We start from the raw sequence: 19,268 nt of genomic DNA on the forward strand, positions 1-19,268 counted from the left end.
GAGCGAAACTGGGAGCGGCCGGCGGGGCGGGGCGAGTCCGGCAGCCCAGGCGAAAGAGGCTCACCTGCCCGCCCGGTGGGCCATATATGGACTTTTCCGGCGCGAGACACCTTTGGAGAGGGGCAGGGCGGGTGCTGAGGTAAGAGGCGCCTGGCACCTGCTGCCTGAGGGAATGCAGGTGGATCCTGCTGGAGCGCCGTCTGAATGTAACTTTAAAAAATGGGGATGGGTAGTGTTTTCACAATTTACAGTGGTACCTCGGGTTACAGACGCTTCAAGTTACAGACTCCACTAACCCAGAAATAGTACCTCGGGTTAAGAACTTTGCTTCAGGATGAGAACAGAAATCGCACAGAGGCGGCAGCGGGAGGCCCCATTAGCTAAAGTGGTACCTCAGGTTAAGAACAGTTTCAGGTTAAGAACGGACCTCCAGAACGAATTAAGTTCTTAAGCCGAGGTACCACTGTACCTGGGTGCTGGTCCAACTGGGGAAGGCTGGGGATCGCCCGGTGGATGGCAGCGCAGTGCGCAAACTGAAAACTCTCGCTCTCTTTTCTCCCCACACCCCAACAAGAAACCAAGAAGTTAGCCCGCAAGAATTTAAAGTTCAAGGAATAGGTTTTGACAGCCTGCCTGCCTACTGGTAACTGTCGCAATTGTGCCCAAAATAATTGGTGGCACTGGTGAAATCTGTGGCAAACACAGGGACAAGAAGGGGAATTCAGGGCACCTGTGGGGAAAATCAGAAAGGATACGGGATGCCCTCAAAGTTTAAAGTTGATGGATTGTGAGCTGCATATATCGAAAGCTTCTTCCTTGTGCTGTAATAAATGTATCTTCAAGGACCTCTAATGGAACTGAGTTTCTAGTGTCCACTAATAAAACTACATAACTGACCCTTGTGGTACCTTCCAACACTAAAATTCTATTTTATTCTGTTATTATTTATTAAATTTGTATACCACCCTTCATCTGAATATCACAGGGTAGTTCCCAACCTAAAAATACAAAATGAGAACACAGAATACAACAAAAACCAATAACCTCACTCCCATGAACACACTTGAAGGCCATGGAATATTAATCAGCCAAAGGCCTGGTTAAAGAGAACCATTGTTACCTGGAACCTAAAGATAGGTACTGAAGATGCCAGATGAGCTTCCCTGGAGAGAGCACTGCACAAATGTTTATTTTTTGAAAGCATAAATTCCACTCCTTAGCCCAAAATGGCCCAGATTGACTTACAAAGGTCTGTGATAAGACAGTCCTTGCCATCAAGCATATAGTCTAAAAGAGCACAACACAAAAGGAAAAATGAATTGGAAGGGAGAAGAAAAAAGCAAACTCGGGCATTACCGGTATTTCTTAGTTACAGAATTCTGTATTGACTAGCAGGAATAGAAAGGTTTCAGAGAGAGGACAAAAATAAAGTTGCTGGTCTTTCAACAAAGCTCATGGAGAAGCCTTGTAGTCCCATCTCTCTCCCTCCTATAATGTTGGAGTTAGTAAAAAGCTGCCTGAGCTGTTCAGCTTAGCTTAGCAGCAATAAATTTATGTTGTCATATATTGTTCCTATTAAAAAGGAAGCTGTTTATAAGTCTACCTGTCTTTACGGAGTGCTGACCTGACAGCAGATCCTACTGAAGCATAGAAAGCTGACTAAGTACTCCACCCCTGGCCCACAGACAAAGAGATAATATTATACTTATTAATACCAAGCCATTCCTGTTGTATTCCCACCCTGTTGATGGATCCACCTGCAAGAAGCTGTTTTACATTGGTATGTTCATGCTTAATAACCTTACTTTATCAGATTTATGGAGGAAACCTGAGATTCACTCACACATCCATAATCTGCTTTGAGAGCCGCAGAAAATGATTCTGCACACCTTAATCTCTCTTTTGTATTCAGAGTTGGGCATAGTCAAGATCTGCTCCCAACACTCCTTAACTATCCTGTTTTACAGAAGAGTGAAGTTGGTTCCCAGTTCCTAGTTCCTTATTTGCATTTTTATTTGTAGTACAGAGGAACAGGGGGGAAAGCAGATATTCAAGAAATATTAACTTCCAGCTCGACAGTTCTCTGAGTCTATGAATGTCCAGCAAACTGGAAAAGGAAAAGGAACACACACCAAAAGAGTTTTGTGTCACCTTTAAGACAAACAGAATTATTGTGGGAGGAGCTTTAGCAACAATAAAAGTTGTGCCACAATCAAATTGTCGGTCTTTCGGGTACCATAAAACATGGAGCAGGGCCATAGTTCAGTGAAAGAGACGTGCTCATTATGCCTCTCCCATTCCAGGTCCAATCTCTGGCCTCTCCCATTAAATAGAGCTCAAACTCGTAGCAGCACAAGAAATGATCTCTGCCTGTTATTAGTACAAAGAACATACCCTGGTTGCCAAGTTTCAACCACAAAGACCATGTGGATTTTTAAAAGGGACAGATCTGTCCTTCAAAACCAGGGGTGAAGAACGTGTGGTCTTCCACATGTTGCTGTTCTTCAATGCCCACCATACCTGACCATTGGCCATCTTGGCTGGGCCTAGTGGGAGTTGAAGTCCAGCGACTCCCGGAGGACTACAGGTTTCCCTCCACTGCTCTAAACATGTAGTACAAGCACTACAGATGAATTGGGGCTCTCTGACACATGACCATCAATGTTTAGCTTGAGGTACTGTCTACTTTTTATTGAGCAGATCTGAAAGCCTTTTTGGCTGAAGAAAAGCATAGAAATACTTTAAATAAGTAGATTTTGTGACACAGGATTGCCCTTCACACATACTTACTACTGGCAATACTGCTGTAACTATAATATGGAGCAGTGAGCATACACCAGACCCAGAGACCTGCGAGGAATATGCCTGAAATCCTTGGTATCTGAATACATGAATCCTCTCCCCAAGAATTTATTGTATTTTTGTTTTTTGCTTTTCAGACAAAAATTGTCTTCCAAAGTGGCTCACACCAATCAAAAATAAAAGAAGATACATGTGGCAGTTACTGTCTATAAAAAAAAGGGACACAGGCTCTCAGGCATACAAACAAAAAAGACAAGACACACAAAGTAAGGTGGAGTAAATGGGAAAATGTAGAGGAGGGAGATTGATTTGGTAATGCCGGAATGTAGTTGTGAGTTGTAAGCAGGCATTTATTGCTAAGTTGAGATCAGCTGATCTGCCTCGCAAGTGTGTTTTCTTTCACAGAAGTACAAAAGCAAGTGGTTCTTGTTCCTCTGGGCACTGTGTCCTTGCTTTTACAGTCCTAGGGTAACTGGGAGTTGGAACAGTAATTTTTCTGGTGGGGTAAGGCAAGCTCCCTACTGTTACTTGTTCTCTGGTTGGTGCCTGGAGCAAGGTTCGTCTTTCCCTTAGCATGTGTTCTTCCTAGGTGGAAGGGTCCCTTGTTCCTCTGGGCAGTGACAAAAGTCATAAAGTTATTCCCCTCATTTCTGTAATCCTTAGGAGACAAGCATTCCTTCCTTTCCTTGCTTCAGATTCTGCAGAGACCCAATAAGTATAAATACTCCAGGAACAAACAAAATTGTGATACACAAATTAGCCAAGAATTATAAAACATATTCCACACTAAAGCATTACAGAAATGGCAGCCTGTTATATTAAATACTGATAATAGCATTCCATGGCTACTTCCCATGGATTCAGCCCTCAGGGAAACAAAAACATACGTAAAAAATCCCCGTCCCGCCCACAAGTATTCAATGAAAGTGTCACGGAAAACTTGCTCATTTTCCATACTGTTGCTACCCATGTTATCTGGTGACAAGTATCTTAGAAAGGAATCGGAACAAGAAACAGCAGGCACTTTCTGCCTTTTCTCGCTCCCCCCTTTTACCTGTTTTGTTTGATTTATTGCTTTTTCTCCTTTTATTGTTTCTTGTGTGTACATGCTAGTAAAAGTGTGTGAGAATAGAAAGAGCACAGGGAGTTGTGTGTGTATCAGAAAGTATAATTGCTGTTAACAGAAGGCCTTGGAAAACCAATACACTTTTAAAATTAATTGACAGCTCCCCAAAGCCCCAACCACAGCTTTTTACCATTCTTTAAATAACGGTGATGGGGAACACAAGAGTATGTTTCTTAAGCAATCTTTATGAAGTGAGTTTGTCTATCTGCTCCATATCTGTAAGCGGATTATTTGTACAAGTGTACAATCTGCCCCCTTCAAAAAGTACTGCATATATACTTGTGTGTAGAACCCAAGAAGAACAGGCAGAGGTACCCAAGTGCTGAGAACCAGGTACAACTTTCCATGAGCTCAGCAAGCTATTTTTATACATTGCCCAAGGGCAATCTGAACAGAAGAGAGAGAGAGAGAGAGCGTGCTAGGCGAGGAGGAGTAACAGGCAAATGGAGACCATCAGGAAGATAAGAGAGAAATTAAAAGGCGAAGCAAAGGGCAAGGGTGGATTGTTGAGTTCGTCATCAGTGTAAGCAAAGCATGATCATTGTCTGCTAGACAGAGGAAACTATTACTCATATTATTTGGTCACACAGAAACAACACACACTTTTTTCATGACACATTTTCTTGTAAAAACTGAACAAGAGCCTGTTGGATCAGGTCATTGGCCCATCGAGTCCAGTATCCTGTTCTCACAGTGGTCAGCTAAATGCCCGTGGCAAACTGCCAGCCAGCCCCATGCATGAGAGAACTCCAGTGGTTTCCAATAACTGGTCTTCCTAAGTATACTGGATGTAAAATGTATAAAAAGGTAAAGGACCCCTGACAGTTATATCCAGTCGCAAACGATTCTGGGGTTGCGGCACTCATCTCGCTTTATTGGCCGAGGGAGCTGGTGTTTTGTCCGCAGACGGTTTTTCCGGGTCATGTAGCCAGCATGACTAACCCGCTTCTGGCGAAACCAGAGCAGCACACGGAAACGCCATTTACCTTCCCGCCGGAGTGATACCTATTTATCTACTTTGACATGTTTTTGAACTGCTAGGTTGGCAGGAGCTGGGACCGAGCAACGGGAGCTCACCCCATCACAGGGATTCGAACCGGCGACCTTCCGATTGGCAAGCCCAAGAGACTCAGTGGTTTAGACCACAGCGCTACCCGCATCCCATCTGTAAAATGTATACTGGATGTAAAATAAGTATACTGGATGTAAAATATCCCAGGTTCAATTCATACTAGAGCTGCAGCTCCTCACTGACATGTGGCTGTGACCATCACAGCAACTGGGGAGAAAAGGCTGTGAGCAGACAGGCAGCTATAGCTGTTCCTGAGCCTCACCTGTGTGATGTAGATCTCTGCCTGCTCCCAGACCCAGAGCATGGAGTTCTAGGATGCACATAGGTCATGGCTAGGCAGCCCATGGGGCTCCTAATACCCCAGTGCTTTTTTTTCTACAAAAAGTAGTGCTGGTACTCACCCTGAAGTTGTTCCAGTAAGTGCCACACTTTTTAACAACAAAAAAAAGAGTTTCTGGTACTGCGTACCCATGAATACCCCATAAAAAAAGCACTGCTAATACCCAATCATATTTAAACTATTGAAAGAGATTAGAGAACAGCAATAATGTGAGCATACCTTAAGGTAGTCCATGCCCAGGAGAACCCTCCTTACAACATATTTCTATTCCCCTCCCATAGAATTGTAATTTGACTGTTTGTGAGACCTTTCCTTGACACTGGTTTTGTTTTTGCTTTCCTGTAACTGTTGAATTGTCTTCTATTTTCCTTGTTGCAGTTGGTTGGATTTATATTCATACTCATTTTATTGTACCATTGTGTATTATAATAGGAAAGCAATGTATGTATTATTTATCAATAATAATAATAATAATAATGAATGAATGCTCTAATAAAGTCTATCAGGTTCACTTCCTTTAGTGGAAGAATCTGCAAGCTTTTGAGCTACCAGTAACTCTTTTCTAGGTTTGATGAACAGTTCTATATTAGTCAAATGTTTGCATAGTCTCCCAACAAAAACACCTCCATCTAATACAATACATGACTTAATCTCTCTCTCTTTTATTTGGTCTGCCCATTGACTGTATCCTGCTCAGTACTTAATATTTGCAGCATCCATTTATTCTTCTTGGTAGGGAATATCTATTCTGCACCACTTCGTTGCCAGGTTCATGCCCTCCCTAGGGAGTTATCTGGCAGCAGTAGCCAAACACTGGTCTGAAATTAGTCATGCATTTAGAACTGTAGCTTTAGCAGTAGTGTTGCTCCCAGAGGGAGAGGTGTGCTATTCCATTTTTTTTACAACAGAGAACAGATAAAAAATAGTAACTGGAAAGCACACATGATGAAGTTGCTTGCCTGGCCAACTTCATTAGTATAAGCACATGTCCAGAGATTGACATTGTGCCCCCCTCTGCCTGTAAATTTTGTCTCCATTTGAAATTTCCCTTTACTCCTTGTTGGGAAGAGGGCTGTTGTATTCAAGTCCTGCTGGCTGGGTTCCCATAGTCATGTGAGTGTGAGTTGATCAAGATGCCGGACTATGATGGATCTTTGGCACGGCTTTTCTTATATTCTTATGTCCTTTTAAGTAACCACTTTCTGGCTTCTTTTTTTTTTTTTAAAAAGATATTTATTAAGGTTTTAAACAATAAAACAAACTTCACATTCACAACCAAATAGGAAAAAGAAAGAAAAAAAACACCATCACAATCAATCAAGAAAACAAAAAAAATAAAAAATAAAAAACCCCTAAGAAATAGAAGAAAAAAGACATAAAAAACCAATTTCTTAGTTATTATTTTCATAACCCTCCTTCCAGACTCCCTCACATCTCCCTTTTCTGTGTTCCCTTTTACACAATCTTATTCAGCAATGCCTCACCTTTCAAATCTTATTTTGTATTATACATTTCAACTATTATGTCTCCAATTTTTACCTTTATTATCAGTTATTTAAGTTTGACATAATATTATTCTGACTTCACCTTTGTTCTTATAAACCATTCTTTACATACTCCTTTCGACTATGTCACTAATGGCATATTTTCTTTATATCCTGCATCATTCTAACATTCATACAATTTGCAATACTTTTGCAAGTAGTCTTTAAATTTCTTCCAGTCCTCTTCCACTAGCTCTTCTCCCAGGTCTCGGATTCTGCCAGTCATTTCTGCCAATTCCATATAGTCTATCAGTTGCATCTGCCATTCTTCCAGAGTGGGCAAATCTTGTGTCTTCCCACTTTCTGGCTTCTCCCCAAGCATGCCTGCCTTGCGGATAACATGTGGTCTGTTCTGCTTCTTGATCTGATCCTCCAGCCTGCCCTGGGGCTACAACTCCCAAATTCAAACCTCTGAACTAACTAATCCTTTACTTTTTTGCTTGTCACTTGCTTCCATCCAGTTTTCCAGGATTCTTAATAATTTCTAGTCTGGAATTTATCCATTCCTTCTGCATTCCAGTTGACCTGCTCTTGCCTCATCGCACCATTAAGGGGGAAGTTCTCCTTCACAAATCCTATGGAACTGACTGGGGGCAAGAGCACAGTTGCACTCCTATTCATTCCAATGGAGTTTGCAAAGGACTTTTCAGTGGATTTTGCCCTGAATGCACAACTTGGATCTTAATCTAAATTTACATGGGTAGGCAAACTAAGGCCCGGGGGCTGGATCCAACCCAATCACCTTCTCAATACAGACTGCGGACGGTCCAGGAATCAGCGTGTTTTTACATGAGTGGAATGTGTCCTTCTATTTAAAACACATCTTTGGGTTATTTGTGGGGCATAGGAATTCATTCCCCCCCCCAACAAAGTATAGTCCCCCCCCCAAGGTCTGAGGGACAGCAGACCGGCCCCGTGCTGAAAAAGTTTGCTGATCTAAAAGGAACTGTACACATATATTCTCATGGCAATGTCTTACTCGTGCTTTGGCAATGTAGTACTAAAACGAGCAGCAGAACTCATTGCTTGCATATTATTATCAACAAGACGTATTTACAGAACATGTTGCATTTCAACATGGTAGCTTAACAAGTTGAAACACAGCCACCAGCTCTATTCATGCTCCTGAGTGTACAGGACTTTTGTGATAGCAATCTTTTCTGCTTCCTCTCATGATACGGTATGAGTCACTAAAGTCACTTCTGTGACCTGTTAAGAAGTGCACACCTACCCCTTCCTAAAATGTCCAGTATGAAAGTTCACATTGACTTAAGCATTGTCTTCTAAAAAGCAGACAAACAACATTCTTCATAAGAGTAAACATTCCACATAGGCATCACCAAACGTGCTGCAAAATGACATGCTTAGAAGGAGAAGAACTACCTTCGAAGTTGCATCTTGTAGTAAAGTCATAAAATTGTGTGAGAGAGATGGAGGGCCTGTCAATACACAGGGTCTGTGGCTTTAATTCAAGTTTGCTGTGAATATGTCAACCGCTTACTGACAGAAGCAATTAAATAACCCAATGCCCTTGCTTTTTCATCTCACTTCAGGTTCTGGGTAATCCCTTCATTGTACTAAAACTGAGGAGGACTAAATACAAAGAACAGTTTTCTGAAAATAACCTATTTCGTAAAGATTCTCACTTTAAAAAAATATCTGATGGGCTACTAGCTGGAATGACAAACACATTGGTTGTATGTTGCTCTGGAATTTTTACTAGGAGATTTACACAATTTTCTTGAACCAAAACTAAGAAGCAGATTTGTGTTGGGTTGCCAGACCATTAAAATGTTCTTGGGAACAATATATAAGTTTATAAAGCTTCAAGTGAAGAACTCAAACTATTATCTTTATTCTGTCGTGCGTGTGAAAATGACCATGGAGATTCCTTCTGTGTCCATATATGGTGTTGTCTCTTTCACTTCCCAGCTGCTGTTTTCTCCCATCGTGGCTTCGGGCAGAACTGAATATCGAAGTTTCTCAGAGGCCTTATCTCTCCGTTCCTCGCTTCGATGTCTCAGAACAAACGGCATTCTGCTAGAAACCATTCTGTCACAGATCTTCACCATTTCCCCCTCTTCCTAGGAAAAGGTGGGCAGTTTTCGTACGTGCTGAAGATTTAATACTCCTTTCCAACTCCCATAATCTCTGCAGCATTCTTATCACAGCCCCCCAATTCTTTTCCTTCCAGCAAGATATTTATGCCCCAATTAAACTTTATCTTAGATTACATTCTGTCAGTAGCACCCACAAATCTCAGTCTCTTTTTCCTTGTCTGTTGTTTTTAAACAGAGGTGAGAGAAATTACTATGTCTTTCCAACACAGTCCTACTTGAGCTTCCTCTCCCCCTCCATCCTTCATTTCAGATCACACACAGTTTCCATTTTTACTTGTTAATATCAATACTACTCCAACATCACTTCCTCACTTGTAAATATATTTTTATCTTATATTCCGGAGAGGGTTGCTGAATCACAAATATATAAAAGAAACTTAGAATAAAGAAACCATGGGCTTCCCTCTCCCCAAACGACCCTCACGCCGAATAAATTCTTATCTTAATTCAAACCTTTGATCCATGTAGCTGGCATATTCAGCAGTACGTTGTTGCAACCCTTTCCCATCACATGCCGGTAATTTAAAGCCAATTAAAGATCCAATTAAACAGAGAACCTGGGGGGAATTTGGTATCCTTGTTTTTTGTTTGGCAATGATCCCCTGCTGTCATGGGGGCTGCCTATACAGGTGAGATCGGGAGCCCTTTATAGGGAAGTTTTTTAATGTTTAATGTTGTATTATGTTTTTATATATGTTGGAAGCTGCCCAGGGTGTCTGGGGCAACCCAGTCAGATGGGTGGGGTAATAATAATAATAATATAATAATAATAATAATAATAATGGAATAGGATGTCCCTATTTTTATCAGAGAAATGTTGGAGGGTATGGAATTAAGTAGCAGTAATAAGTTTCCCTTGTAACAAATACATGGGGCAAAATGTATAGTCCATGTGCATGATATTGCATTTCTCTTTCAGGCATCCTAAGAAAAGCAAAGAGCTACCTGGAGGTTATATTTAAGAAAGCGTATTAATTTTCTAGTGCCTCTGGTCTAGTGAACAGAGTGGCATCACCAAGAATGCAAAAATTGATCGCTAAAATCTCAGTTCAATATATCCGCCTTATAGGAAGGAATACGTTATTGCACCAAGGAGTGTTTAAAGTTTAGCCAAACAATTGCTCTTCTGGGCTTGACTAAAATTTCTTAGGAGAAATGTTACTCATTTTCTGTGAGCACTACTTCATAGCACACTTTATTGCACCGCCCAAGAATTCCCCAAATATATGTAGCAAGTTAAGTCTTGTTATTGTGGATAAATAAAGGTAGCAGTTGGGGTGGAATCCAGTTCAAAGAAAGCAAAATCCCACACCTTTCTGTATCGCAAGACAAACAAGCTTTCGTGTGTCGTCAGCCTAAAGCTTACTTAAACCCTTGTTTAAATTTATAAGGAAAGTACAGACTCAAGCTTGATTAAGAGTCAAATACTTGAACAGAAGCAAAGTGTGACAATGACCCTCTGGTTTCTGTACATGCTCAGAGTTCTTCACTGCTGCAGCTTGTATGCAACTGTCAAGAAAACAAAAACCAGCTAAGGCAGGAGGAGGAATCAAAGGAAATAAACATAAACAAAAAGGGTGAGTACTACCATGGCTCCTGCTTTTTTCAACAAGAAAGGTATTTCTGGTGAACCGTATGTCCCCCTTTCCTGTAACTATTGTGCCTGTAGCGAAGGAGCCCTCTATATAGCAGAGACTCTCTGTTCACTTTCTAGTCGGTTTCTGTGGCTTTCCAGACTTCTCCCAGACCAGAAATATGTTGGAATTAGAATGCAGAAGTGTCTACTGCGGTGAACAGAATGTAGAAGTGTTTTTCGGGGGGCAGGGGAAGCAGCAAAAATGCACACTTTCACATGCCAAAAATCTTGCGCAACACACAGACACAGACCACAGCATTCTTCTAGAACACGAGCTAAAATGCAAATATGTGTGATGGTATAGTGTACAGTGAATACAACCATCATTCACTGGGGACATGAAATCACTGGAATTAAGACACTAGCTGCAGAAACGATTCCTTCAGCTCTCTTTCGACACAGTGTTAAAAGTGCAATTTCAGCAACCAACAGTGCCAGCACCTGCAGTGCTAGGTTACATATGATAATAAAAGAAAACACTACGTTTTAAGTAGGGTATGGGGGCAGGATACAGTAGAAGTATCTGACATGCAAGTCCTTTTCTAGGCTTTGCATGGGTAGGTCCAAGGTTGATCAATTGATACAGATTTTGTGGCTGAGGCGTGGAGGCAGGACCCAGCTGCTATTCTGAAAGCCCCAGGTAACGTTCAGCAACTGTTGAGCCTTCTTGCTGATCTGGGTCTGTTGGGGCAGTAGTGTACACAACGTGTTCCACAAATCATGATTTGCACTTGCCAAGAGCTGAGTCAGCCATGTCTGTGGTTTTAACAGGCGATAAAGCAGTAAGATAAAGTGGAATTCTATAGGAGGTTAAATCTCTTATTTATATTGAATCATTGATATGCCCTGTTTGTAAAATATTGGACGAAGCAGATATAGATTTGAAGTTTACAATAAGAACACAAATAGAAAACAGGAGGGGTAAGAGAGGAGAAAAACAAAAGGAGTAGATGCTACATGACTCTTCCCATCCCTCTTGAGGGCAAGAAACTAACAACCACAGCAACAAGAATTTCCCTATGGTAACAGCAGTCACGAAATTAAAAGACGCCTGCTTCTTGGGAGAAAAGCAATGACAAACCTAGACAGCATCTTAAAAAGCAGAGACATCACCTTGCCGACAAAGGTCCATATAGTTAAAGCTATGGTTTTCCCAGCAGTGATGTATGGAAGTGAAAGCTGGACCATAAAGAAGGCTGAACGCCGAAGAATTGATGCTTTTGAATTATGGTGCTGGAGGAGATTCATGAGAGTCCCATGGACTGCAAGAAGATCAAACCTATCCATTCTGAAGGAAATCAGCCCTGAGTGCTCACTGGAAGGATAGAAGATTCCCTGGAAAAGACCCTGATGCTGGGAAAGATTGAGGGCACAAGGAGAAGGGGATGACAGAGGACAAGATGGTTGGACAGTGTTCTTGAAGCTACCAACATGAGTCTGACCAAACTGCGGGAGGCAGTGGAAGACAGTAGTGCCTGGCATGCTCTGGTCCATGGGGTCACAAAGAGTCAGACATGACTAAACAACAAAAGAAAACAAGAAAAAAAAAATGGTGGGAATGTAATTCAGAGCCAAGGTTAGGGAGGAAAAATAGAGCTCCAAAGAAAGATTGTTGTTCATTTAATCAAGAGTGCACACACACGCACCCAAATCAAAAGGTTTTTATTTCATGAATCTAACCAATTCACTGACTAAATGTCAGAACTCTCATTGCGTACCCTCCAAAATATTGGAAGGGCAAATTGGAACATGACCCTCCCTGCCACTGCAAGGCCCACCAAGGCCACGAATGTACTTCCAGAAGCTGGTGCTGCACTTCTGGAGGTGCAGCCCAGCTTCCTGAAGTATGGCGGCAGCCATGGTGGAGGCCACAGTGGTGGCAGCAGAACATCCGGGATCCGCTCCCGGCTTCTGTGAAAAACGGGACAATTGGCTGGTATTGTCATTGTCCCACCATCCTAGACAATGAGTGGGATTCAGCATCAAGCAATGATGGATGCTTTATCTGTACAAGTGTTTCAGCTTCCCAGAGGGAATGCACCCTCTCCTCCAGACTTGCTCTGTTCTGGAGGTTCTCCTGATACCCACCCACGCCCACCACAAGAACTTATTTTAGGAGGGGGGAAGTGTTAATACTTGGGCAGGGCTTCCACTGACAGGACTCATTAGCACCGAAAGCTGTCAAACATGCTTCTGGGCGCAGTGTCCTCCAGAAGCAATAGAGGCAGTTCCTTGGGTATGCACTGGCTGAAGAATTTGTAGTGCTTCCTTTCGCCTAGATTGCCCTCTTGGAACAAAACAGGATATCCCACCTACTCAGGGCACTGTTGGGATGCGTCTGGGGAGACGGGGGCATTTGGCAGGCCCCTAGCTGGCGCCAGCCACCGGCCGTCAGCCGGGTAAACTCCGGTTCTCGGAACAGCATCAATCAGCGACTCGAGCTTCCGAACCCTTTGGAGACTGAGCATGCTCTTATCAGCAGATTGAATAAATCTCCACAACGGAATTGGCAGACGGAGACATGTGTAGGCATTATTTACAGGCGTTTATTCAGCATAGCTCAGGAACAAAGGAAAAAACATGTCTGCTTCCCTTCGTGTCCAAGCAAACAGCAGTACAGCAAAAGCAATATACAACGGAAGTTCCCAGCAGACTGTGCTGGAAGTAAACAGACATGTGACATACAATAACTCCACATATCTGTTCCTCTTAAGGCGGAACAGAACATCAATATCCTAACAGGCACGAGCGCCCTCAGTGGTGCTTTATTTTCATGAAGCCATTTGGGGCCAAATGAGGGGAGAGACTCCATCAGGCAAGGCCTCCTTCCACCTGCCTTGCTCTACCCTCTGCTTCTCAGTGTGTATTGTATTGTTTTATGTACCGTGGCTTGCCGTTGTTTTATTGATTATAGTTTAGATATTATTGTAACTGTTGAGTGGATTTCTGTTTAACTTTAAATGTTGATATTATTATTTTATACTATTCTAATGATTGTTGAATGTTACTTTTTTGATGGAGCTTGCCTATTTTAAAGTTATGTTTTATTATCACATTTTTGTATTGCATTAGATTGTTATAAGATGTACATTTTTTGTTTCTCCAGCTTGTAAACCGCCTTGAGTATTGTAAGATAGAAAGGCGGTATACAAATTAAAAATGATGATGATGAAGAAGAGGAGTTTGGATTTGATATCCCGCCTTTCACTCCCCTTCAGGAGTCTCAAAGCGGCTAATATTCTCCTTTCCCTTCCTCCCCCACAACAAACACTCTGTGAGGTGAGTGGGGCTGAGAGACTTCAAAGAAGTGTGACTGGTCCAAGGTCACCCAGCAGCTGCATGTGGAGGAGCGGAGGCGAGAACCCGGTTCCCAAGATTATGAGACTACCGCTCTTAACCACTACACCACACTGGCTCATGAATGAAATGTGCTGGCCTCCTGAAGCGAGGTCCTTCAGCATAGTTAACTGGCTGCCTGTGCTCTAAGGACGTTTGGATTCCGAGGGCCAGTTCTCTCCTGTGCAAGTGTGATTCACTTAATGTTTACCCAACACTAGGTATTTGGCATCCGAAGGCTTGGACAGTTGTTGTTGGCATCCGTCTGTCTCGAGGGACAATGGAGTGCGCCTCCGGGGGTGAAGTCTAGCAGCACTGTGCTAGCAGCACCAAAGTGACCTCACCAGAGCGCAAGCCTGGGCAGTGTGTATGGAGGTCCTGGACTGCCCAGACAAGACTCCCCTCTCAGCCTCGTTGATGTGGTCCAAAGGAAAGCAGAGCAAGACATTTGGCACCTGCTTGGCTGCAGGAGTTGCCTAAATGGCATGAACGGACTGCACTGAAAAATACCATAGTTGTTTTGGTAACACGGAAAGTCTCTGTTGGGCAAGGTCTTTTTGATGGATCATTCATATGTGGCTATCACACAGTCAATGCTTGAGGAATATGCATGGGATAGTTAGCATTCTGGTGTACCAATTCTTGTTCAGTTACCAGAAAAGTTACTATGTTAAGGTGCGGCAGCATAAAAGAGAAAAAGGGCAGTGGCAACATTGCCCCACCTTGCTGTTTGGCAGTTGCTAAATGGACTTTGACTGCAGCCGTTGAGTTTCCTTTTACACACCCGACACTGCAGGCTTTCTTGTATTGGCTTGGGTGGAAGGCACTTTTTATGGACTATGGTGCATGTATGTATCATAAGAGCTGTCCTGCCCACTATACGACAATGAACTGCTCAGTTCTCAGAAAATGAAAAGAATCTGCACCAAGCACTGAGCAAGCATTGGCTGATTTAACTCACAGACTGTATTTTGCTGTTGCCAAACCTAGATGCATGCTTGCAGAAGAAAAAATAAATCTAAACCTTCAGGAAACCCCATATTCTGGACAAAGGGAAACTTGGAAAAACAAGTGATAAATTATTACAAAGTCTGTAGTATGTAGGCTGGGGTGTGTGTGTGTGTGTAGTTTATTGTGAACTTACCTGATGTGTTTGCAGAGTTGGACATTCTTTTGAGCATGGAACAGTTTTGCAAAGAAAGGTGTTTTGATTTGCCTTTTTAATGGCACAGTGCCTCCTTTGTCTTTAACGTGTAGTTAAAAACAAATTCAGCAAAAAGGCTTTTTCTGGCATGAGGAGGAAACAATGGGGAAGAGAAGGAGGTTTCCTCTCCTACATTTTTGCTTGTCCCAGTGTTAAAGACAAGCCTTGCTAAAAAGGGGGGGGGGGGTTGGTACTTGCACAAACCAAGCACTTGTTCCTTCCCCCACCCCTTATTTTATTAGAAATTTCTAGCCACAAAAGCATCATCATGCCTTTAAGATCTTTTGTAAGCTTTAAAATTGGCATCTACATTGGCAAATCTTCCAAACGCTGTCCCAGCTCCTGCCAACCTAGCAGTTCAAAAGCACACCAGTGCAAGTAGATAAATAGGTACTGCTGTGGCAGGCAGGTAAACAGTGTTTTCATGCACTCTGGCTTCCATTGCGGTGTCCTGTTGCACCAGAAGCGGTTTAGTCATGCTGACCACATGACCCAGAAAGCTGTCTGTGGACAAACACCGGCTTCCTCGGCCCGAAAGCGAGATGAGTGCCGCAACTTCATAGTTGCCTTTGACTGGACTTAACTGTCCAGGGCTCCTTTACCTTTACCTTTTTTATATCCATAATACAGTACAAAAAGAAGTAGTTTTCATCAGCCATCAAGGACACTGAAGATCCCTCCTCTGTCTTGCCTGCTATCATCTTTTAAAACCACGGACAAGACTGATTCAAGTTGCAATCCAAACCCCTGATCCACCACATTAGAAAGGGGATTGGATGGGCAGAGGTTCCCCTCACCATCACTGCCACACCCAAAACAGTTCAACTGCTTCCATTATTCTCCAGCTTGCTAAAGGGGTAGGCAGAAGAAGAAGAAGAAGAAGAAGAAGAAGAAGAAGAGGAGTTTGGATTTGATATCCCGCTTTATCACTACCCGAAGGAGTCTCAAAGTGGCTAACATTCTCCTTTCCCTTCCTCCCCCACAACAAACACTCTGTGAGGTGAGTGGGGCTGAGAGACTTCAGAGAAGTGTGACTGGCCCAAGGTCACCCAGCAGCTGCATGTGGAGGAGTGGAGACGCGAACCCAGTTCCCCAGATTATGAGTCTACCACTCTTACACCAGTCTTACACCACACTGGCTGAGGTAGGCAGTGGAATGTTCTAACACAGTGTTCCAGAGATGAGGAAGGCTAGTGGCCAAGCAGAATCCACAGAACCTGAGCTGGCGCCACTGCTGTCATTTGAGCAGTTTTACCTGCCTTCCGCTGCAGGGGTACCGATGCAGCAGTGGCTACACCACTCTGTCACAAGCCCTGGTTCCCTGCAGATGGTTTGGATTGCACAGGTAACTCTTGGCCAATGCAGTTGTGGCTTGTGGAGTTCACATCCTGCCCCCAAAAGCCACTTGGAAAGACAAACATTCTCTCTTGTGGGTACTAAAGGCACAGGAGTGTTGTCAAAAGAAAAAGTGGCAATGCTGCCTCTAGCTTGGGAAACGTGAAATTGCTTTGTGTAGAAACTCCTTTTCAGAAGGGGAAGTTGAGTTCCGGGTGGTGACTCATGAGTCACAGAAGTCTGGCTGAATTTCCCAGGGGAATCACAGAGGAGGAGGTCCCTGGGAGCCTCTCTGTTTGCGGGAAGCTCACTAGTGCCACATACTGAGTAACTATTGTTCTTAGCAATTGGATGCATAAAGTGTACATTTCAAAAGGCAAGAAAACAAGAGCGCTGCTGGATCAGAGCAAAGGTCCATATAGGTGGACTGCAATCCTACTTACACACACTATAGATGCAAATAAAGCTGCCAATATCATGAGACTTTCCTAAATATCCTTAGCACAAAATTTGCCTTTATTTTTTACAGTGCCACTGGCTCAGCATTTTCACTGAGCTATCTACTGTGCTCCAAAGATTCTTTTCCTGGTTAGTCACAATTAGCTCACGCCCCATCAAGGAATGCTTAGATTAGAATTCGGTTTGCCCCAGTGACTTGACTTTACACTTTCTGACTTACATCAAACCACAAATCCCTGGAGGAATAGATTGGCTTGCGCTGTCAACATTGCTCTAATACAAACCATAACAATTAATCGCAAATCCTCTGGATATATACTATTCTTTTCTTGCAGTGTAATCTTGAACAAACATCTGTACCTTGTTCAAAATTTTGCTCCCCTAATCTAATGCCTTCATCTGCCTCAGCTGCAGCAAAACTTGTCTCTCTGGTATCAGTCTCTACAGCCACAGCAGCTGTGATAACTCTCCAGCGGTTTGACTTCAACCCCGAAGGCGCAATCCTCCATTGTTTCCTGAGACAGACGGATGCCAACCAGTCTTTAGAATAGAGGTGTATGTACGTGCTTAATGATCATTTGCTGCCTGCATATTTGCAGCACTTGTAACTTCTGTTTTCATGTCCATGTAATAAACTGAACTTTACTGCTTCCTGTTGTGACATATACTTGATCCGGGTATACGTATAAGGGTTAAAGGTAAGCACACATTTTTATCAAAAGCACTGTGACTCCATGCAAAAGGTTCCTTTCTTCTAACCGCTGTACATATGAATTCATGCGTGTGACAAGCATGTGGGCTCAGATGTACATCTCTTAACAATACTTTCTGTCACAGCACTCAAAAGGTGTATTGCACAAGGGCAAGGGCAAATATATATAAAATACATAGCAGAATGCACAGGAATCATTTAGCAAAATGCAAATTGAAAATCCATGCATGTGGAATTTCCTGACCTGTAGTCCCGATTCCAATGGGTAGCTTAGAAAATGAGCCACAAGCCTCCTACAAAATCTAATTTTAAATTGTCTCGTAACAAACTGCAGGAAACATGTCCATGAACACTCCGAAGCCAGACCTCTCTACAGCCAAGGAGGGCAGCATGCTTTCTCCTATTGAAATGGAGCCAGTGTTCTTTGCCCGACAAAGCCGTTTCGCCTACCATAGAAACTTACTGCAGCTACATTATCAATAATTAATCCCAATGGAGGATGAATCACGAAGGAGCAGCTGACTGCAAAGTGTGGCGTTTGCTTTCTTGCTGCAACAATTGAAGAGGAACAGAATTGTCTAAGCTAGGCCTGAGAGCCATCTTAAGGGACTGCCAAATGCAGAAATCACAAAGAATAAGACTAGTTATTTCTCAGGTTTCTAATACTTGGCACACTGTTGCTTTTTCTGGATTAAAAATAGAGATACTATATGAACGAGAAATATTTTTCTATTTTCTCCGTTGGTTTTCAGAGCAGATAGGGGTCCTTGAAATTTCAGGACAGGACAGGTATAGACCGCTATCATTCTGCCCTCCCTTTTTAACCAGTTAGCAAAGGCTTAGGCATGGAACTTAATACCACAATTCATCCCCTTTCACTATGTCCAGAACCTAAGTGGATTAGGCCCTGAACATTTGGAGATAACTTTTGCACGCTTACTCTGAATAGACTGAGCTACCGATTAACTACCTTTTCAGAAAAGAAAACCGGATGTAAGGTAGGGCCTAGAAACTCCCCTGAAATACCGTATTTTTCGCCCTATAGGGCGCACCGGCCCATAGGGCACAACTAGTTTGGGGGGGGGGGATAAAAAAAATCATTCCCTGCGCACCCCAGGCTTCAGGATGCAGGCTGCTATCTGCAAGCCTAGGGAGCCCGGCGGGAACTCCCAGCGGGCTCCCCAGGGTTGCGGATAGCTTCCTGAAGCCTGCATTCGCCCCATAGGATGCACACACATTTCCCCTTCATTTTTGGAGGGGGAAAAGTGCGTCCTATAGGGCGAAAAATATGGTAATTGTACACTATGCTTATGAGTTTCAAGTACACTGGGGCTGTATGCTGTTGAAATGTAGATACCAAAATATCTGAAAATTTACTTACTTAGTTCAGAAAAGAACCTCCGTATTTTTTTAATATGATCACAACAGCAAAACCTTTATATGCTAAATAAAAGATATATGGAATACCCCAGCTTAGAGATTGGCTTGTCAAGTTATAGAATTCAACAATTATCAATAAACTAAAATGGGTGTCTTTTGGGTAAAGTTAGGCAGCAGCAGAGTTGAGCAGGAATGATAATTT

The 19,268-nt window shown here is 42.9% G+C and overlaps 1 long non-coding RNA gene across 1 annotated transcript; it reads left to right on the forward strand.

Annotated features, from left to right (window-relative positions):
- The first annotated feature begins 167 nt into the window (after positions 1-167).
- On the forward strand, positions 168-17,624 carry LOC114594846 (uncharacterized). Its single transcript, XR_003706096.2, has 5 exons — positions 168-1,780; positions 2,940-3,068; positions 8,817-8,978; positions 10,485-10,581; positions 17,310-17,624. It is a non-coding gene; the product is annotated as an uncharacterized LOC114594846 (long non-coding RNA).
- The last annotated feature ends 1,644 nt before the right edge of the window (positions 17,625-19,268 follow it).

This window comes from Podarcis muralis, chromosome 3 (assembly GCF_964188315.1).
Source record: "Podarcis muralis chromosome 3, rPodMur119.hap1.1, whole genome shotgun sequence".
Taxonomy (NCBI): Eukaryota; Metazoa; Chordata; class Lepidosauria; order Squamata; family Lacertidae; genus Podarcis; species Podarcis muralis.